This window comes from Daphnia pulicaria, chromosome 1 (assembly GCF_021234035.1).
Source record: "Daphnia pulicaria isolate SC F1-1A chromosome 1, SC_F0-13Bv2, whole genome shotgun sequence".
Lineage (NCBI taxonomy): Eukaryota > Metazoa > Arthropoda > Branchiopoda > Diplostraca > Daphniidae > Daphnia > Daphnia pulicaria.
The window spans coordinates 17285403-17307798 of NC_060913.1; the positions used below are offsets into that span (position 1 = coordinate 17285403).

General features: G+C 40.0%; 3 non-coding genes across 3 annotated transcripts; all 3 read left to right on the forward strand.

The window, feature by feature from the left end:
* The first annotated feature begins 14534 nt into the window (after positions 1–14534).
* Positions 14535–14607, forward strand: Trnas-acu. Its single transcript has one exon. It is a non-coding gene; the product is annotated as a tRNA-Ser (tRNA).
* Positions 14608–16943: 2336 nt separating this feature from the next.
* Positions 16944–17016, forward strand: Trnat-agu. The gene has a single exon. It is a non-coding gene; the product is annotated as a tRNA-Thr (tRNA).
* Positions 17017–17426: 410 nt separating this feature from the next.
* Positions 17427–17499, forward strand: Trnat-agu. The gene has a single exon. It is a non-coding gene; the product is annotated as a tRNA-Thr (tRNA).
* Positions 17500–22396: the final 4897 nt, after the last annotated feature.

A 22396-nucleotide genomic window follows, 5' to 3' on the forward strand; every position in this document is an offset into this window, starting at 1 on the left:
ATTCATCTTTAGATCAGACTCTGCCTTCCTCTTTCCTCACGAGGAGTATACCACTCACAGTTGAAAAGAGTGATTCAGTTCGTACAGCTATCCGTGGATTACTATCTACATTTGAAGGGCAAGCAAATTTGACGGAAGCAACTGAACTTCCAGAGCAAACTAAAGGTTTATATTTCATTCGGAAGGACTTTTATGGGTTAATAATATTTCCTTATTTACCAAACAAATAAAGGCTATCCTATCCTTAATATTTTCCAATAAGAATTATAATGAACTAAATATTTTTTTATTGATTTATTTATTATAGATACATGTCGAAAGAGAGAAAAAAAACGTTTAATGAATTTGAGTCCAATGACATGCTATTGTATGCATCATTTCCTTTTCTTTTTCTGCTTGGACGCGGACTTGAAAAATCTGGATCAGTAAAAGAAAAACGCATTAGGCACATAATGTTTCAATTCTCAGGGCGGTTTGCGGATTGTGAACGTCTCATTTTCTTACTTTTCGACCAATTTCAACGGCACGCGGCTACTCGAGTTATTGCTGCCAGGGTTAAATGTAACCCGGTTTCATTTTAAATGTTTACGCAGTGGATGAGCGACCCCAATTTTCTGACTGAACTTGAAGAAGCAGCTCACAATCCCAAAGCAAAATCATCCATTAAACTGCTTGAAAAGATCAGTCCACATATTTAATCATACACTTCTAGGATCCCGTTCACCAATGCGCACCGAGGAGCATCTATTTAGAATTTAATCGCGATGTGCTACATGCATGGACTGCCCAGCGTTTTTCTAACTTACACTCCCGATGACATTAATAGTGTTCTTAACCTACGATTGACTCTATCACAAACAGGAAATGATTCTTTTCCAGCCGATGGCGACGGTTTCGCTGAAGCAATTAGTGATAAAAAAAATTTCACGGAATCAAAATATCTCCACATCATCTAAGAGTTCTTTTAGCTAAAGGATCTCTGGCTGCAGCGGAAATTTTTCGACTTCTTAAGATGTATTTGCCATTTTGCTTGCTACACGGACTGATCACTCCACAAAAAGAACGGAGCCGCTGCCAAATAGACGGCCAGGAGTTTTTGGCGTGCCGGTCGCTTCCTTTGGATACGTTGAGGAACAAGCGAGAGGATCTTTGCATTTGCATGTTGTATATTGGGGCGGAATACCAGCTCATCTCTTACAGTGTGTGGCATCTTACGAAGCGCTATCAACTGCCGTTGCAAAAGCTTTAGACAACATCGTTAAATGTAAAGTGGAAGCTGAAATTCACGTCGAGCATCTTCTGCATAAAGCTGAAGGCATTGTACCTCCAAGACCTGCACTAACAACTCGTCACCCTATCAGACAACCAGACGAATTTTACGAAGATGTTCAGAAGACTGTGATTGGTTGCAATATTCATGGCCATTCCCAAACGTGCAAGGCAGGAAAACAAGGGAAAAAAAGTTGTCGGATGCGTCGCCCACAGCCCATAGTGTCCGAAACGTCCAGCTGCCAAATCGAACCCTTTCAAGATGGCAAAGGTGTTCGTACATACAGAATTCTACCTGGATTAACAGCACAGCATATTGATTCTCTCTCTATGAGAAACATTTCAAGATAACCAATTCCTTTGCGAGATAAAAGACTCATTATGTGGGAATACAAGCGAAGTCTAATACCCCAATTGAACTGTCCAACACAGACATGGATCCAAGAGATGTTTTAAGATTACCTGTGCATCTGCTGGAACAATATGCAAATTTGAGTCAAGAAAACCAAGACATCATGAACAAGGTATTACCTAAACGTAATGGCCTTATCGTCGAGTTCAACGAAGTAATCACGGGTATGCTTGGATGTAATACCAATGCTGATGTTCTGGGGAGTGTCGAGCAGGCTAAACGCACGCTATGTTACTTGCTAAAATACGTTACAAAGCCTACGACGGAAATAACTCCCAGCATAAGTTTAATACAACAAGCACGCCGCACTGTGGAAAACTATCCATCTGTAGCTGAAGACACCGGGACCGAAAAAAGGACGGCCATGCATATCTTGAATCGAGTAACTAACAAAATTAGCAGTACAATTGAAATATCATCTGCTTTTGCTGCGTTGGCCATATTGGGAGGCCCGGGAGAATTTTCTTCGTGCACATTTTTTAAGGTATATATAGATACGTTACCTGACGTTACCTTGAAAATAGTTACCAAAATATTGACTTTGATCTATCTCATATTTCATTTTTAAGGTATTTGTTGTCGAAGCAATAAAATATGCCGTTGAACACCCAAAGTATCAGAAATTGATAGAGGGATATGAGGATGAGGACTTCTCCTCTCTACCTGGCTATTAATTTGAGGAAGATGATTTGGAAGATGATTTTTTCCCTAGAAATACTCATCAACAAGATCTTTACCACGGTCTACATGAGAGGTACCCAAACGTCCTATCCCTTTCGTCAGCCAGAATAATCAAAGGACTTAGAAGCTTCCTCAAAATGCCGCTTGGATCGCGGGCGTGGCTTGGCCACCAGCTGTTGTGTGTTGCACACTCAACCTCTCCCCCCTCCCTCGATATATTCGTGGAATCCCACCCCAAGCCGCCAGCGGCAATTGGCGGCAATGGCAGCATTGAAGAGGTCTGACCAAGCTACGCCCGCGATCCAAGCGGCAAATTAGGGAAGATTCTGAGTCCCTTGATTATTCTGCTGCCATGGCGTTTGGGTACCTCTCCTGGTAGACCGTGATCTTTACGATGAAGACGTTGACCCACAAGTGTTGAACATAGAAGATGATGACGATCCACCAGAAAGCCTCGATATCCACTCAACCGCTCAAATATTTCTAGTGCCACGGGAAAAATTGCTGTTCCACGACATATCCATTACTCCCATCATGGGGTGGCGTTTAAGGAATATAGATTATATAAATTCGCTGCAATTGTAGTTGTCGTTCAAAGAAAAAAGGAGAATAATCTTGTCAATTCAACCAGCGATGAATCCTTAACATCTTCAACTGTGATAGATGAACAAGAAGAATTTGAATCAGTTCAATACAATCAAGTGGTAAGAAACTACATCATATTTCTATGTAAAACGCAGAATTTCGAAATTTTCTTTCTTTTATTCTAAAAACAATAGCAAAACCAACGCGAAAGACCATCTAACGGTTTCTATCTTTTCGCAAAAACACATCCGCTGTACGAAACACACCAAATGCGTCTATAATCGAAGACAAAGATACCAATTTTGTCTTACGTTCCAAAACCTCCTCCAGCAAAACCAGCTACATTAACAAACGCATGGAAAAAACAAGTAAAGACATTTGCGCGATATTTCCTCGTTCTTTTTCGACCATGGAATTTCGTAGGTTTACAAGGCAGTCTTCCAGGATCATTAACGTGGAGAAGTTTTGGCGAATTCATAAGGAAGCTGGAGGATGGAAGTGACGGATCTGGCCCATCCTTCCTTGATGTTGTAAGGATGCGATGGATAATAAACACGGGACAAGGTTTTCGCACTAGTGGCAACGATCGGGCAGCTGTCCAAATGTTTGGTAGAAGAGACGCGACAGTATGGGGTGTTGGAGATGGCACATCATTGCCATTAGAAACAAGGGAAAGAACGGAATATGAAAAAAACGAAGAAAATGATGAAGATTCAGCTGCATTAGCACAACTCACTATCGATGCTCTTCGAGCAGAAGCCGCAACAGGGGAACAAATGAGAAAGCCGTATTCCAAAGAAGATCAGTACCTTGTAGCAACTTTGACTGCTTTAACAAGCATCATTGGAAGCGCTGAAAATCCAGAAGTCTTGACACCACTTCCCTTGGATGAAGCCAACTAAATGGTGCATTCACAGCCGGAATTGGGACCTGAAATCACTGAAGTCATCACCAGACTAAGCCCTAAATACCATGAAGATGATCCAGTCGATGCTACTGAAGACACAGACAATCTTTTTAAAGGCAATCAAGAACGAAATGATGCGAATCAACCAGATGTGGATCTCAGTATGTTAAATAATAACCAAATGGCAGTCCTAGAGCAATGCACAAGATACTTCCAGGTAGGATCAACAAAAGAATAGGGTCTGAACCACAAAAAAAGATTTAAAAAAAAGAACTACACTAAAATTAAGAGAAAAAAAACAAGAAATATCTTCCAATCAATGTGTGTATGGGAAACCATTAATTAAAAAACACCTTTGTTTATTTTACAAGGGTCCTATAATAGTCCAAGCAATATCTTGGACCCTTGTTTATTTCTTTCCCATGTTTTGAATAGTTCAACAGAACAGAAGTTAAACAAGGCTCCACATGAGTTGCAATTTGAATAGACTAACCCAATACCCCTTTAACAATAACAATTTATATGTTGCGAGTAAGCAGTTATTAAAAGTGCATTTGCCATTGTATCATTTAAAAAACTTAGGCGAAAAGAGATTCCGATGAGCAAAGATCACCAGAGCCGGAAACCATCCAGTTACTTGTACATGGAGGACCTGGTACTGGTAAATCATATCTGACAAGTTGTATTCATAAAAAAAGCAAGAGATATGGGCTATTACGTGGCTTGTATGGCTCCTACAGGAATAGCAGCAAGAAACCTTCCCGGAGGACGCGCCGTTCACAACCAATTTGGGTTTTCAATAACCGATACAAAACGGGATCTTTTCTTGACGGACTTGTCCGCTGATTTGATAAATGGCTTGCATTTGCGGTTCCAATCAGAAAAATTGATTTTGATAATTATTGATGAAATATCTTACATCTCCCCGAGGTGCTGGGTCAAATCGACAATAGGTTACATCAACTAATGGGAAAACCGGAGTGCCCCTTTGGAGGAATTTATGTTTTGTTGATGGGAGATTTTTTTCAATTGCCTCCAGTTGGAACAGGCTACACGCTGTTCGAAGCCTGCAATAAAATGTTTTCTGAAGAAATTGAATTGGAAGAATCTTCCGGACCGAGGACAAGAGGGACAGTTCTCTTCAGCAAATTTAAGAAATTTGAGCTTCTACAACAAATCAGAGCAGCTCTTGACGTCAATCACACAGATATGCTCAACCAAATGCGGATTCCTCGACCTGGTAAACCAAGAATTAATGCTGCGCAAATCGAAAAATTGAAATTTCTAACATTTGATGATATTAAAGAAGATAATCAATGGCTATGGGCGCCTATTGTTGTCACAACTAACAAATAACGTCTAGTTATCAACAATTTTCAATCATCAAACTGGGCAAAGTATCACTGTTGTCCTCGATTCGTTTGGAAAATACCACTGAGGGGACAGTTGGTTCAAAGTGTACGAACACCTGCACAACGATACATTTACAACCATTTTAAAGCATTCACAGGCTGTTTCGTAGCTGGTTCCCCAGGGTATCTGACGGAAACATCAATCCCGCACTTGGCCTTTCAAATAGAACTCAAATCAAATACCAATCTCTAACTCTGGACCCATCAGAAGATATGCAGCGAATTATTGAACTGATAACTACAAATACGGGAAGTGACATAAAGCTGCAATACCCCCTATATACATTCATGTCGAGGTACCAGGTGCTGATCCACTTCAATTTAGAAAAAAATTCTATTATCCTAAACAACGTTGTCATACCTGTCCTCCTAAGAAAAAAATCTGAAGAAAAGAAAGTTTATTTTCCCTTTCGAGGACAACCGGTGATATTAAAAATAAAGCCACACGCTGTAGAATTCGGATTCGCTGTAACAATTCACAAGATGCAGGGTCAAACTTGCGAAAGACTTATCCTTGATTTAAACAAACGTCCATTTTCTCCTCAGATAGAATTTCATGGACTGTACGTAGCTTTATCAAGAGTGAAAAAAAGCAGATATCTTTGACTCCTACCGCTTGAGCCATGAGAACCAAATTTAAATTACTTGTTTGATTTAAAGCCGCCACTTGCTCTAACAAATTGGTTTCAAGGTTTTAACACAGACGGAATATGGACGGGGAAAAAGTGAAAGATACTGAGACACCAAACCAATTTCGCAAAAAAAAATTATTCACTTAAGAGAAAAAGATCCGAGTCCAACTGATGCCCTCCGAGTACCCCCCCCCCCCTTCCCCTGCTGAGAACTACTATTTACTTTACTGATGTCACCCAGATGATAGATCATAGATGTCATCGTTTTCAATTTTTCATTCCTCTCTTGGTGAAAATGTAACCTAACGACATCTCGGTGAACGAAATGTAACAGGCCTAGTGCGATGAGGTGATGTAATCTTGTAAAGAGCAAAATTCAATAAAAAAAAAAAAAATAATAAAATCAAGAGTATGTGGCTATGACTTTTAAATAATTAATAATAATACAACAATAATATGACAATAATAATATAAAAATTTGCAGAAGTAGGCCTAGTACTAGTAGCACCATGCTAGTAGGTTTACAGAAATGTAATGAACTTACATGAACATGCTAGTATAGTGCTTAGTTAATGGCCATGTAATTTTGAGAATAGGCCTGCGAAAAGTATTATTCACATGACGTTCAGTTTAAGTTTACTTCATGACTAGAAATTTTTTAAACGTCATTATCAATTTGCAGGCGAACTCGAAGAAACCATGGCTACACCAGGAACTCCTTCACCCCCCAAAAAAACAATCTAAACTGAGTTTGCATCGAGAAAGAGCCGGAATTGATTCACAAAAAAAATACTTCTAACTGAATTCGTCAAGATCGCCGACCTGACTGTTGGACTCCAAAAGTAAGTGTTTTAATAGTCTATTGAATATCAAATGTGCTTATAAAATACTTTAGTAATGTTTTCTTTTTCTATAGTGCCAAAATTAAGCCTCGTGTGATTTCAAGAACACAACAAATCCAAACAGCTCATGGAGTTATGTTTTCAGCAGTTATCTTGGATTCAACCTCATTTATCCGCATAGTAGGATGGGGATCAACACTGTGTGATCTATACTAAAACAAACTTAAGGTTAGTTTATAGCAATTGTATGATGTATCGTTGGATGTTGATGGATGGTCATATTGACTCAGTCTGTTTGTATGATGTATTGTTGGAAGTTGGTTGGTTATATTGTCTCAGTCTGTTGTGATCAGTTGTGTTAATGTTGGACATCTAAAGTCATAATCTGCTTTATATCTCAGGTTGGGAAAGTTGTAACCCTGGACAGTGTGGGAATTAACATGGCAACTCAACAATGCTATTCATGGGTAGCCAATGCATCCCAAAACAAACTCAACAAACTTTCATTGGTATATTGGTTCTTATCTTATTTTTTTTACCAGATTTTTAATAACAATTGTCTTTTCATTATCAAGGTTGATGAATCAGAAGATTCCGCAGACATACCACGACATCACCTGACATTCACAAAATTGGAAAAATGCGTGGATTCAGGAAAAGTAGTTCCATGTGCTTCGTGCGCTGATGAAATACATGGTCATGGATCCGTGCAATAGCGCCTTGATTATCACATCGAAGAGGTGTTGCCGATTCAGTGGCTCCCAGTTCGAGATGGAGGCGTTTTAGCCATATCCCTTCTTTTGTACCTTCCGCTGCTGAAATGAACTCGGCCTCTGTTGTGGAGAGGGCTACGCATGTCTGGCGCTGACTGAACCATGACACGGCACCATTGTGCAGAGTGAAGACGGCTCCTGACGTGGATCTTCTACTCTCCAGATCTCCGGCGTAGTCTGAATCACAATAGCCACATATTTCGCTTCTTCCACCACCAAAGAGAAGACCAAAGTCGATTGTTTTTTTATATAGGCTAGAATACGTTTCAAAGCCTTCCAATGCTCCTTGCCGGGGTTTTGCGAATATCTGGATACTTGTCCAACTGCGTATGCAATGTTCGGTCCGCGTTAGATGTGTGAGGTGCATTACTGACCCGATGCATTCCATGAAGGGGACATTGGTCATGTTCGGAATAGTAAGCCGTGTCTACTTACGTACCGAAATATTTTTAGTTTAGACGAGTTGAATGACACGGGAAGATAGATGTGTGTCCTGATTCTATTGTATTAAGACTGAGCGTGACAAGATATGATGTGAGAGTGACTCTTGCAAGTGATGATAAGAGAGAGCCGGGGCCCGACCCCCTCCAGAATACTACATTAACACCAGGGGAGGGGGGAAAGGGCACAAAGAAATAGCGCAATCAAGCGGGTGACAACGGGGCCACCTGTCGGGCCCTTTAAATATATACAGTTGAGTTAAGTAATTCAGCTGGATGTTGCAGCCATCTGTTGGAAGTCCATTTCATTTCCAACATACTCCCCACTAGAGCCCATTCCATGGGATTCGATATCGATGGCTGGATCGTAGGCTGAATCATCTTCTGGTTGGTTGGAAGAGATGCGAGAACGGCTGGCTCGGGTAATGTGAATACTGAGGAGCAGCTATGCCGCTGGCTCCGGATCCGTTTGCTGTCCGTTAACTCGTCTTCCTGTTGGTCGTTTCGTTTCGTTGTTGGCGTCAATGAATGAAGTTTCAGATTCGGGTCCGAGTGAGAGTCGGCTGACTCTATTTGTGGCTTTACCACCAGGATCCCAGACGAATTGGAGATTTTTAGATATTACTTCTGTGACAAGAACGAAAACATTGATTAGTTGTTGTGAAAGATTTGCGTTTGATACTTGGATTGAAAGTTTAACGCATAGCAGTTGATCGATGAGATTTTCTGCTTTCGCTGACTCTTTGTCGAGACGGAGTGGTGTGACTCGCTCCAAGCGTTTTCGTGTTGGGGAATTTTGGGTACGGAATTTCTCCAGTGATGATGTTAAATCTGGTTGTTTGTCGTCGTCTGCCTCTGGAGCTTCCTCTGAAGGTGGCTCCGTTTCATCTGGATTCTTCTGTTCGGTTTGAGTCTTCAAGATGATCCGCTTGACAGATGGTGTTGATTTATTCTTCTTTCTTGTTGAGTCGTGCTGTCTTCCCGGTACTGAAGCTGACCGTCTCAGGAGAGAGAGGACAGCGTGTTGAGGGTCTTTCGGAGAGGATTGCCTTTTATCCAGCGGTGAAGCTGGCCTTTCCGAGAAAGAAGGAGCAGCCGCTGACTCCGGTTTGGAGTCAGGCGGCAGAAAATTGGCGGATGAATCCAGCGACGTAGCTGGCCCTTCCGACTGAGAGAGAGAGGCCGCTGATTCCAGCTTGGAGCCCGGCGGCAGAAGATTGGCGGATGAATCCAGCGATGTGGCTGGCCCTTCCGACAGAGAGAGAGAGGCCGCTGATTCCAGTTTGGAGCCCGGGTGCAGAAGTTTGGCGGTTGAGTCCAGCGATGTGGCTGGCCCTTCCGAGGGAGAGAAAGCAGCCATTTTCTCCGTATTGAAGTCAGGCGGCTGATGTTTGACGGATGAAACTGGATCTCCTAGAACTTGAAATGTGCAAGAAGATTTGATTAGTTGTGAATTGTTTGGTTGAAGTTGTGAAGCGTCCAGCGATATAGCTGGCATTTCCAAGAGAGAGAACGCAGGCACTTGATCCGATATGGAGTCGGGTTGTGGATGAATTCCGACTGGTTCATCCACGAGGAGGCGTGTGAACTCTTCTTTTACTTCGGGTTGCGGATTGTGGATTGAGTAGCGAGGGACGTCAAGAAAGCTGAAGCAATTCGCAGCAAAGACCGATGTTGCTGTTGGCACCGTGATGGCTCCTGTTGCCAAGTTTGAGGCTGCTGAATTGGCCATTATTAGCTGCATCATTGGGTCTCTGTAATCTTGCATACTTCTGATAAGAGACCCATGCAACCTAATCTGTTCTTCTGTCTGTTTTGCCTCGCACTCCTCTATCTTTTTCTTCGCAGTGTTGAGTGCGTGATCTACTGTAGCTTATATTGTCTTTTGAAAGGCTTGTTCGTGATCGAATTCCTCTTGAGTGGCGTGGGCTACTGCTAGGTCTCCTAAAACGCCAGGTGAATAATTAGTAAATTTGTAGAATTGATTTAGAAGCATACATTCTGCTGACAACAGTGAATACGATTTTGGCAAATCCATGATCTCGTTCTTGTAGTCGTTGATTTTGTTGATCCATTTGGTGATGTGTTTTAGGTGGATGCTTCGAAGGGAAGCGTGAGTTGGAGGAGTCATTCCTTTTTGTTTTGATGTAAGAAAGATAATGTTAAGTGGTTTCGATAAATTTATGAATGGGCAAAGCCTGTGTTTGAGTCTTGATTGCTTGAGGGGCTGATTCAAGTTTGATTGCAGCGCCTCTTGTGGTGTTGTTTGCTTGAGTGGCTGCTTCAAGTTTGACTACAGCGCCTCTTGCGGTGTTGTTTGCTTGAGTAGCTGCTTCAAGTTTGACTGCAGCGCCTCTTGCGGTGTTGTTGGAGAGCGGAATGTTTTCTGTTCTCCTTCCTTCCGGTAGACGGCGTGGCGAGTGGTGGTCGGCTAAGTTTTGGCTCGACCCTCGTTCACCTTTGGAAAGCTGAGTTCCTGTTTGCTACTGAAAGGAAAATTGTTTCGAAAGTTTGTTCGGAGTTCGGCTGGATTGCCTATCTCCTTGGGTGATTGACTCAATTTAACACAAGGGTTTGACGAGAATTGTTTGTTAAGACGTGTTTGTTAATTTACTCTTGGAGATGGTGTGCCAGCTCCTTGAGTTGTTGCAAGATATTTAAATAAGGGAAATTTTAATTTTGTTCGATAGAAGGGAAGTTGTTTCCGGTGTGTCTCCTCTTCTCAATGGTGTTCTTATCTTGTAATCGCTGACTGAATTCGTTCTTTCTCTGGACTTCAGGCCATGATGGCGAGCCTCTACTCTTCCTCCTTTGATCTGGCTAAATCTTGAAAATAGAAAAGAAAAAGGAGCTTCCGACTGAAAGCTCCGCGAGTTTGCGGAGGGCGAACAGAAGGAAATAATTTTTAATTTGCACAAGAATTCAAGTGAGAAAGAGTTTTGGTGAAGAATGATTAACGAAGTCCACGAAAAAAAAGAGAATCTTAAATTTAAGAAAAAAGGGAATTTACGATTACAAAGGTTTAAGTTTAAGTTAGTTGTTACAGAAGAAAGTTTAATTGAAAAGATTTTAGATGAATGAGTTTACTTTTAAATTAAAGAAAGAGAAATGACAAAGTAGAAGCTACAGCTGAGTGTGTGTAAGTGTGTGGCGGCTCAGAATATCTGACGCCCCAGGCCGCCATGCGGTTTCGCCGAAAAAATGGCGATGGCGGTCGGACGATTTTGTTGAAATCGCACACGTACATACACTTAACTAAATTTCACTTTCGAGTTTGTTGGATAGTTTAGAGTTTAGACAGTAAGAAAGAGAGAGAAGGGGGTCCTTTACGAAGAGGACCCGGTTCAAATTAAATTTCTTGCCGAATGGTGTTTTAGTTTGTTTTAAGCTTTAAAATCGGACACACAAATTGACGGTTACAAGAATTAAGTACGAGGGACCAAGTCCGGTCCAACTTAATTAATGTCTCCGGTTCGAAGGACCATGTTCGGAATAGTAAGCCGTGTCTACTTACGTACCGAAATATTTTTAGTTTAGACGAGTTGAATGACACGGGAAGATAGATGTGTGTCCTGATTCTATTGTATTAAGACTGAGCGTGACAAGATATGATGTGAGAGTGACTCTTGCAAGTGATGATAAGAGAGAGCCGGGGCCCGACCCCCTCCAGAATACTACATTAACACCAGGGGAGGGGGGAAAGGGCACAAAGAAATAGCGCAATCAAGCGGGTGACAACGGGGCCACCTGTCGGGCCCTTTAAATATATACAGTTGAGTTAAGTAATTCAGCTGGATGTTGCAGCCATCTGTTGGAAGTCCATTTCATTTCCAACAGGTCATTTCTTTCTTTTCTTCTTCGTTTTGTGGGCTCATTTGTGGTGATAGCTTGACACATGGATCGGCTGGGACCGCTAGAGGATTGCAGTTGCTCATGTTGAATCTCTCTAGAATTTTTTTGGACGCATTCCGGTTGTGAGAGATGAATGGTTCCTAGATGTCGGTTGCGATTGATGTCGACACCTATGAAGCGATCTGTGGGAAGAGATCGAACTTCAAATTCTTTACCGAGGAATTCCACCTTGTCTGTGAGAATTCACTTGATGTTACTCAGGATGAGTCCGTCATCGACGTATAGGATGAAGATGGTTAGCTCTTCATCAGCCTCCCCCAGACGGAGGTGTAAGTAGTAGATGCATGGGTCCGCTTGACTTCTAGTTAGGCCAAACTTGATGATGATATCAATGAACTTGATGTTCCATACTTTGGAGGCTTGTTTTAGACCGTAGATGCTTTTGACAAGGCGGCAGACTTCATGTTCCTTTCCGGGGATGACGAAATCTTCAGGCTGTTTCATGTATATCTTCCGTCCAGCGTTCCATATTGTAAGGATTGGCTGTCAGAGTTCTGCTTATCGGCAAAATAGTTCATTCCCCTCGTTTGTTTATTGCTCCCTCGCTGACCTCGATACAAGTCATTCCCCCCTTCTGTTTTATGACCCACGCTAACCTTGACTCTACTGTCAATGACCGCGTTTGACCCTGTTCTGACTTGTATAAAACCCCACCCAACGCAGTTCTTCTTCAGTCAATGCTAGGCTGTTCAATCGGTCTGGTGTTGGCTCACCCCTTCTCGAGTCAATGCTAGGCTGTTCAGTCGGTCTAGTGTTGGCTCACTCCTTCTGGCTCGCAGGATGTCACATTCTGTCGGGTTATTGTTTCTTCTTTTTCCATTGTAGTTATGTTTTTGTATTTGCTCGCCTCATGCTAGAGAAGTCTCGCACTTCGCATGTAGGACCGTAAAGCCATGTATGTTTCTACAATAAAATCTTTACCCCGTCTATCACCGTGTTGGAGTGAGTAACTTTTCAGTTCTCACAATATAAGAAGGCTGTCTTCACGTCGAGCTGGATCATCTCGAGATTTTTTGCAGCAGCTATGGCCAGGATAAGACAGAGAGATTAATTTTTGGCTACGGGTGCGTAGGTTTCGGTGTAGTCCAGTCCAAATACTTGCGAGTACCCTTTAATGTTATGTTATGTTATGTTTCAATTTATATGGCGCCTTTTCCACTCGTTTCCAAGTGCTCAAAGGCGCTTTTTTCCAGTTTATCAAGATGTGATACACATCACAGTATGTTTAACGTCATGTTTCTTGAAAGCAATCAAGAAACTGTGTTGGCGTGCAGCCGCTATAGGGCGCTTCTAACAATTTTTATGACGGGTTAAGCAGGGATGATGAATGACAAAACGGGCTTTATATCTTGCGGGTGTTGACTTGAATTCAGGCTTGAATTTCATCACCCATTGGCCTTCGATTGCCTTCCGTTTTGGTGGAAGTTGACAGAGTGTCCAGGTGCCGTTTTGTAGGAGCGAGTCATATTCTTCAAAGATGGCGGGTATCAAGTATTTGACATCAGCACAGGAGATGGCTTCCAGATAACTCGAGGGTTCCAGTGAAGGAGAAGGAGTGTTGACTTCTTGGGTTTCGGCTGATACGTAGGATAAAGTTGCTTGTTTGGCCAAGGATTGTTGCCATTCGAGGAATATCTCGCTGTACTTCGGTGTACGAGTTGATTGGCGCACTCGCTGATGAGGACGAGAGTCTTCATCTCTTTGATAAGTTTTAGTAGTGGAAGGAGTCTTGTCCTCGTAAATCAGGTTTTCAGGAAGAGTTTCCTCCTCGTTGACGATTGGATTGTCATGGATAGGCACGTCTTCGAAGAGAGTCAAGTCAGTAAACGGAGTTGAAGCTTCGTCTGATTGAGGACCATTTGGATGAGTGAGTGGTTCAGCTTCGTCTACATTCATTTCTTCATCTTCCGTGTCAGTGATTCTCAGTTCATGCTGTAGTAATGGATAAAGATATAAGTAATGACGCAAAAAAAAATGTAATGCTTGAGGTTACCGTTGAGGATGGTAGATTCTTCATGTCACGGTAAAGGACTTCCTAATCAACCTTAACGTCTTTGCTGACTACAATCTTTCTGGTGTCAGGGATGAATACTCTTGATGCGTTTTGAGTGTTGCACCGCCCTACGAATATGCCTTCTTGGCTTCTAGCATCCAGTTTTGCTGTGTCAGGGACTCGTACAAAGGCCCTTGCTCCAAAAATACGTAAATCTGATACGTTTGGCTTCCTTCCGTTCCAGTGCTTGAAGGGAGTAATATTGGATGTCCGAGAGAGAACTCTGTTGCGAACATAAGTGGTGTAGGAGACAGCCTCAGCCCACAGAGTTGCTGGAAGACCACTTGAGATGATCATACAGCGAACGGAATCTAGTATTGTTCGATTGGTCCGTTTGGCTACACCGTTTTGTTCGGGGGTGTAGGGGTTTCATAGAATTTTTCCATGCTGAAATTGAAACACCAAATCATAATAACTAATTGTGCTGCATGGATCTGCTCTTCCTAGTAAGAGACCAGGACTCGTAGTATCGTTGAAAATCTCGTTGATTTTTTTATAAATTGTTCTTTGTGCTGTGGAACAGTTGGGAACTTTAAAAAAGAAGTAATCAATTGTAAAACTGCTGTTGTGACGTCATGACCATTTTTGAAATTGTTGTCCTATGAAAAATGTTTGTGGTCCTATGGCTTAGATGGCAAAGCGCCTGCCTACTAAGCAGGAGATCACGAGTTCGAGTCTCGTTGGTACCTGTAAGAAATGTCATCATAATCATCCCGTTTCTCTTAGAAAACAGAAAAAGAACTGATAGAATCGTTAAAATAAGTTCTATTTTAGCGCAGAATACCGTTAAATTGCTAGTTATAATGATTATTTTCTTGGTAATCTAATTTTGACTGCCTACTCGGGCACAATTCCATAGGTATTTTCCATGCTGAAATTGAAACCCCAAATCATAATAACTAATTGTGCTGCATGGATCTGCTCTTCCTAGTAAGAGACCAGGACTCGTAGTATCGTAGAAAATCTCGTTGATTTTTTTGTAAATTGTTTGGAACAGTTGGGAACTTTAAAATAGAAGTAATCAATTGTAAAACTGCTTTTGTGACGTCATGACCACTTATTACATTGTTGTCCTATGAAGCCGTATTGTGGTCCTATGGCTTAGATGGCAAAGCGCCTTCCTAGTAAGCAGGAGATCACGAGTTCGAGTCTCGTTGGGACCTGTAAGAAATTTCATCATAATCATCGCGTGTCTCTTAGAATTCATAAAGAGAACTGATAGAATCGTTAACATAATTTCTATTTTAGCGCAGAATACCGTTAAAATGCTAGTTATAATGATTATTTTCTTGGTAATATAATTTTGACTGCCTACTCGAACACAATTCCATAGGTATTTTCCATGCTGAAATTGAAACACCAAATCATAATAACTAATTGTGCTGCATGGATCTGCTCTTCCTAGTAAGAGACCAGGACTCGTAGTATCGTTGAAAATCTCGTCGATTTTTTTATAAATTGTTCTTTGTGCTGTGGAACAGTTGGGAACTTTAAAATAGAAGTAATCAATTGTAAAACTGCTGTTGTGACGTCATGACCACTTTTGAAATTGTTGTCCTATGTAAATGGTTTGTGGTCCTATGGCTTAGATGAAAAAGCGCCTGCCTAGTAAGCAGGAGATCACGAGTTTGAGTCTCGTTAGGACCTGTAAGAAATGTCATCATAATCATCCCGTGACTCTTAGAAAACAGAAAAATAACTGATAGAATCGTTGAAATAAGTTCTATTTTAGCGCAGAATACCGTTAAATTGCTAGTTATAATGATTATTTTCTTGGTAATCTAATTTTGACTGCCTACTCGGGCACAATTCCATAGGTATTTTCCATGCTGAAATTTAAACACGAAATCATAATAACTAATTGTGCTGCATGGATCTGCTCTTCCTAGTAAGAGACCAGGACTCGTAGTATCGTTGAAAATCTCGTAAATTTGTTTGTAAATTATTCTTTGTGCTGTGGAACAGTTGGGAACTTTAAAGAGAAGTAATCAATTGTAAAACTGCTGTTGTGACGTCATGACCACTTTTGAAATTGTGGTCCTATGAAAAAGGTTTGTGGTCCTATGGCTTCGATGGCAAAGCGCCTGCCTAGTAAGCAGAAGATCACGAGTTCGAGTCTCATTGGTACCTGTAAGAAATGTCATCATAATTATCCCGTGTCTCTTAGAAATCAGAAAAAGAACTGATAGAATCTTTAAAATAAGTTCTATTTTAGCGCAGAATACCGTTAAATTGCTAGTTATAATGATTATTTTCTTGGTAATCTAATTTTGACTGCCTACTCGGGCACAATTCCATAGGTATTTTCCATGCTGAAATTTAAACACCAAATCATAATAACTAATTGTGCTGCATGGATCTGCTCTTCCTAGTAAGAGACCAGGACTCGTAGTATCGTTGAAAATCTCGTTGATTTTTTTGTAAATTGTTCTTTGTGCTGTGGAACAGTTGGGAACTTTAAAAAAGAAGTAATCAATTGTAAAACTGCTGTTGTGACGTCATGACCACTTTTGAAATTGTTGTCCTATGAAAAAGTTTTGTGGTCCTATGGCTTAGATGGAAAAGCGCCTGCCTAGTAAGCAGAAGATCACGAGTTCGAGTCTCGTTGAGACCTGTAAGAAATGTTATCATAATCATCCCGTGTCTCTTAGAAAACAGAAAATGAACTGATAGTATCGTTGAAATAAGTTGTATTTTAGCGCAGAATACCGTTAAATTGCTAGTTATAATGACTATTTTCTTGGTAATCTAATTTTGACTGCCTACTCGGGCACAATTCCATAGGTATTTTCCATGCTGAAATTTAAACACCAAATCATAATAACTAATTGTGCTGCATGGATCTGCTCTTCCTAGTAAGAGACCAGGACTCGTAGTATCGTTGAAAATCTCGTTGATTTGTTTGTAAATTATTCTTTGTGCTGTGGAACAGTTGGGAACTTTAAAAAAGAAGTAATCAATTGTAAAACTGCTGTTGTGACGTCATGACCACTTTTGAAATTGTTGTCCTATGAAAAAGTTTTGTGGTCCTATGGCTTAGATGGAAGAGCGCCTGCCTAGTAAGCAGGAGATCACGAGTTCGAGTCTCGTTGGGACCTGTAAGAAATGTTATCATAATCATCCCGTGTCTCTTAGAAAACAGAAAAAGAACTGATAGTATCGTTTAATAAGTTCTATTTTAGCGCAGAATACCGTTAAATTGCTAGTTATAATGACTATTTTCTTGGTAATCTAATTTTGACTGCCTACTCGGGCACAATTCCATAGGTATTTTCCATGCTGAAATTTAAACACCAAATCATAATAACTAATTGTGCTGCATGGATCTGCTCTTCCTAGTAAGAGACCAGGACTCGTAGTATCGTTGAAAATCTCGTTGATTTGTTTGTAAATTATTCTTTGTGCTGTGGAACAGTTGGGAACTTTAAAAAAGAAGTAATCAATTGTAAAACTGCTGTTGTGACGTCATGACCACTTTTGAAATTGTTGTCCTATGAAAAAGTTTTGTGGTCCTATGGCTTAGATGGAAGAGCGCCTGCCTAGTAAGCAGGAGATCACGAGTTCGAGTCTCGTTGGGACCTGTAAGAAATGTTATCATAATCATCCCGTGTCTCTTAGAAAACAGAAAAAGAACTGATAGTATCGTTTAATAAGTTCTATTTTAGCGCAGAATACCGTTAAATTGCTAGTTATAATGATTATTTTCTTGGTAATCTAATTTTGACTGCCTACTCGGGCACAATTCCATAGGTATTTTCCATGCTGAAATTAAAACACCAAATCATAATAACTAATTGTGCTGCATGGATCTGCTCATCCTAGTAAGAGACCAGGACTCGTAGTATCGTTGAAAATCTCGTTGATTTGTTTGTAAATTATTCTTTGTGCTGTGGAACAGTTGGGAACTTTAAAATAGAAGTAATCAATTGTAAAACTGCTGTTGTGACGTCATGAACACTTTTGAAATTGTTGTCCTATGAAAAAGGTTTGTGGTCCTATGGCTTCGATGGCAAAACGCCTGCCTACTAAGCAGGAGATCACGAGTTCGATTCTCATTGGTACCTGAAAGAAATGTCATCATAATTATCCCGTGTCTCTTAGAAATCAGAAAAAGAACTGATAGAATCTTTAAAATAAGTTCTATTTTAGCGCAGAATACCGTTAAATTGCTAGTTATAATGATTATTTTCTTGGTAATCTAATTTTGACTGCCTACTCGGGCACAATTCCATAGGTATTTTCCATGCTGAAATTGAAACACCAAATCATAATAACTAATTGTGCTGCATGGATCTGCTCTTCCTAGTAAGAGACCAGAACTCGTAGTATCGTTGAAAATCTCGTTGATTTGTTTGTAAATTATTCTTTGGGCTGTGGAACAGTTGGGAACTTTAAAATAGAAGTAATCAATTGTAAAACTGCTGTTGTGACGTCATGAACACTTTTGAAATTGTTGTCCTATGAAAAAAGTTTGTGGTCCTATGGCTTCGATGGCAAAGCGCCTGCCTACTAAGCAGGAGATCACGAGTTCGAGTCTCATTGGTACCTGTAAGAAATGTCATCATAATTATCCCGTGTCTCTTAGAAATCAGAAAAAGAACTGATAGAATCTTTAAAATAAGTTCTATTTTAGCGCAGAATACCGTTAAATTGCTAGTTATAATGATTATTTTCTTGGTAATCTAATTTTGACTGCCTACTCGGGCACAATTCCATAGGTATTTTCCATGCTGAAATTGAAACACCAAATCATAATAACTAATTGTGCTGCATGGATCTGCTCTTCCTAGTAAGAGACCAGGACTCGTAGTATCGTTGAAAATCTCGTTGATTTGTTTGTAAATTATTCTTTGTGCTGTGGAACAGTTGGGAACTTTAAAATAGAAGTAATCAATTGTAAAACTGCTGTTGTGACGTCATGACCACTTTTGAAATTGTTGTCCTATGAAGCCGTTTTGTGGTCCTATGGCTTAGATGGCAAAGCGCCTGCCTAGTAAGCAGGAGATCAGTAAGCAGGAGATCACGAGTTCGAGTCTCGTTGGGACCTGTAAGAAATGTCATCATAATCTTCCCGTGACTCTTAGAAAACAGAAAAAGAACTGATAGAATCGTTAAAATAAGTTCTTATCCCTGAGGTATATTTATATACGAAGGTCCTTAACAATATAGGGTGTGGGGTATAGGGGGTAGGGTAGTAGTAGCTAGTAGTGAAATTCAGAGGGTTTAATGTCCATTCGGTAATCCTTTATACGTTTCTTCCCTGAATGACCAATCGTCACCAAATTTTGTACATAATTCTGTCAAAATTTGATACATTGCGTAGTGGGGTTTTCATTTGTTTTCATTACTGTTTTAAAAATCTAATTTGCGTACTTGTTACCTAGCTGGTTGCCGAATCCTAGGCAGTGAATTCGCTTTTTTTGCGTAACCTTCCAACTCTCAGTGCATGCTCAGCAGTGTAAAAAAAAAAGAAAAAAAAAGTTTGGATCTTCCCTAGCAAGACAAGTTTTCTGCTATGGGAGTGGAGAGTATTAATTATTTGATTTGGTTTTTATGTTTGATTTCGATTTCGTCTTTATTCTTCTTTTTACTTTGTATTTTCCCACTCTTATTTTTTTAACCTTTTTTGTTTTATTATTACCTCTTTTTGTTTACTATTTTTTATCTTGATTTTAATAAATTTGGTTGTCAGTAAAATTTCTATGCCTCCTTTTTTAACAGTTGGTCATCAACCAAGAAGTTGAGGAACATTTGAAAAATGTTATATTATATTCATTTTGAAGCTCTGGGTCATCTCTCCCTTCTTCCTCTGTCCTCTCCTCGGTCATCAACATCTTCTTGCGGTCGTGAAGAGTTACCACCGATCTTCCACTTCCATTTACCTCCGAAAGCTTAGTAAGAGGAATTTTTCAAAATTACAAACTTAGTTTTCCTTTCCGACTTGATCGAGATTCGAACCGCCAACCATGCGAATAGCAGCCTGGGTTGATGACCATTAGACCATCATTGTTATATTATTGGAAGGGAAAAAATGGGTATGATGGTAGCTCGCTATCTATTAGCCAAGATTCATGTAATGCAACATGTGACCGCATGATATAATTGTATTGTTACTATAGTAATAAGTGTTACTTTAACTTAATCTAAACATGAAGTGCGACGTGGGGTGGCGGGGCGAAGCCTCCGCCACACCTAAGTCGCACCACTCATAATATTGACAGATTATTAGTCAATAAGTAATAAGAATCAAATCATTTAAGAGAATAAAGGGAAACAGGATTTTCCAAACATAATAGTATGTTTACTATTTACTTTCTACTATTTAATATTGATTTTCTGTCTCTTTAACGTTTAAAAAAATTCCCGAAGGACATTACCGAAGGAATCTTGTTTAGCGCAGAATACCGTTAAATTGCTAGTTATAATAATTATTTTCTAGGTAATCTAATTTTTACTGCCTACTCGGGCACAATTGCACAGGTATTTTCCATGCTGAAATTTAAACACCAAATCATAATAAGTAATTGTGCTGCATGGATCTGCTCTTCCTAGTAAGAGACCAGGACTCGTAGTATCGTTGAAAATCTCGTTGATTTTTTTGTAAATTGTTCTTTGTGCTGTGGAAAAGTTGGGAACTTTAAAATAGAAGTAATCAATTGTAAAACTGCTGTTGTGACGTCATGACCACTTTTGAAATTGTTGTCCTATGAAAAAGTGTTGTGGTCCTATGGCTTAGATGGCAAAGCGCCTGCCTAGTAAGCAGGAGATCACGAGTTCGAGTCTCGTTGGGACCTGTAAGAAATGTTATCATAATCATCCCGTGTCTCTTAGAAAACAGAAAAAGAACTGATAGTAACGTTGAAATAAGTTGTATTTTAGCGCAGAATACCGTTAAATTGCTAGTTATAATGATTATTTTCTTGGTAATCTAATTTTGACTGCCTACTCGGGCACAATTCCATAGGTAATTTCCATGCTGAAATTTAAACACCAAATCATAATAACTAATTGTGCTGCATGGATCTGCTCTTCCTAGTAAGAGACCAGGACTCGTAGTATCGTTGAAAATCTCGTTGATTTGTTTGTAAATTATTCTTTGTGCTGTGGAACAGTTGGGAACTTTAAAATAGAAGTAATCAATTGTAAAACTGCTGTTGTGACGTCATGACCACTTTTGAAATTGTTGTCCTATGAAGCCGTATTGTGGTCCTATGGCTTAGATGGCAAAGCGCCTGCCTAGTAAACAGGAGATCACGAGTTCGGGTCTCGTTGGGACCTGTAAGAAATGTCATCATAATCTTCCCGTGACTCTTAGAAAACAGAAAAAGAACTGATAGAATCGTTAAAATAAGTTCTATTTTAGCGCAGAATACCGTTAAATTGCTAGTTATAATAATTATTTTCTAGGTAATCTAATTTTTACTGCCTACTCGGGCAAAATTGCACAAGTATTTTCCATGCTGAAATTTAAACACCAAATCATAATAACTAATTGTGCTGCATGGATCTGCTCTTCCTAGTAAGAGACCAGGACTCGTAGTATCGTTGAAAATCTCGTTGATTTTTTTGTAAATTGTTCTTTGTGCTGTGGAAAAGTTGGGAACTTTAAAATAGAAGTAATCAATTGTAAAACTGCTGTTTTGACGTCATGACCACTTTTGAAATTGTTGTCCTATGAAGCCGTTTTGTGGTCCTATGGCTTAGATGGCAAAGCGCCTGCCTAGTAAGCAGGAGATCAGTAAGCAGGAGATCACGAGTTCGAGTCTCGTTGGGACCTGTAAGAAATGTCATCATAATCTTCCCGTGACTCTTAGAAAACAGAAAAAGAACTGATAGAATCGTTAAAATAAGTTCTATTTTAGCGCAGAATACCGTTAAATTGCTAGTTATAATAATTATTTTCTAGGTTATCTAATTTTTACTGCCTACTCGGGCACAATTGCACAGGTATTTTCCATGCTGAAATTTAAACACCAAATCATAATAACTAATTGTGCTGCATGGATCTGCTCTTCCTAGTAAGAGACCAGGACTCGTAGTATCGTTGAAAATCTCGTTGATTTTTTTGTAAATTGTTCTTTGTGCTGTGGAAAAGTTGGGAACTTTAAAATAGAAGTAATCAATTCTAAAACTGCTGTTGTGACGTCATGACCACTTTTGAAATTGTTGTCCTATGAAAAAGGTTTGTGGTCCTATGGCTTAGATGGCAAAGCGCCTGCCTAGTAAGCAGGAGATCAGTAAGCAGGAGATCACGAGTTCGAGTCTGGTTGGGACCTGTAAGAAATGTCATCATAATCATCCCGTGTCTCTTAGAAAACAGAAAAAGAACTGATAGAATCGTTAAAATAAGTTCTATTTTAGCGCAGAATACCGTTAAATTGCTAGTTATAATGATTATTTTCTTGGTAATCTAATTTTGACTGCCTACTCGGGCACAATTCCATAGGTATTTTCCAGGCTGAAATTTAAACACCAAAT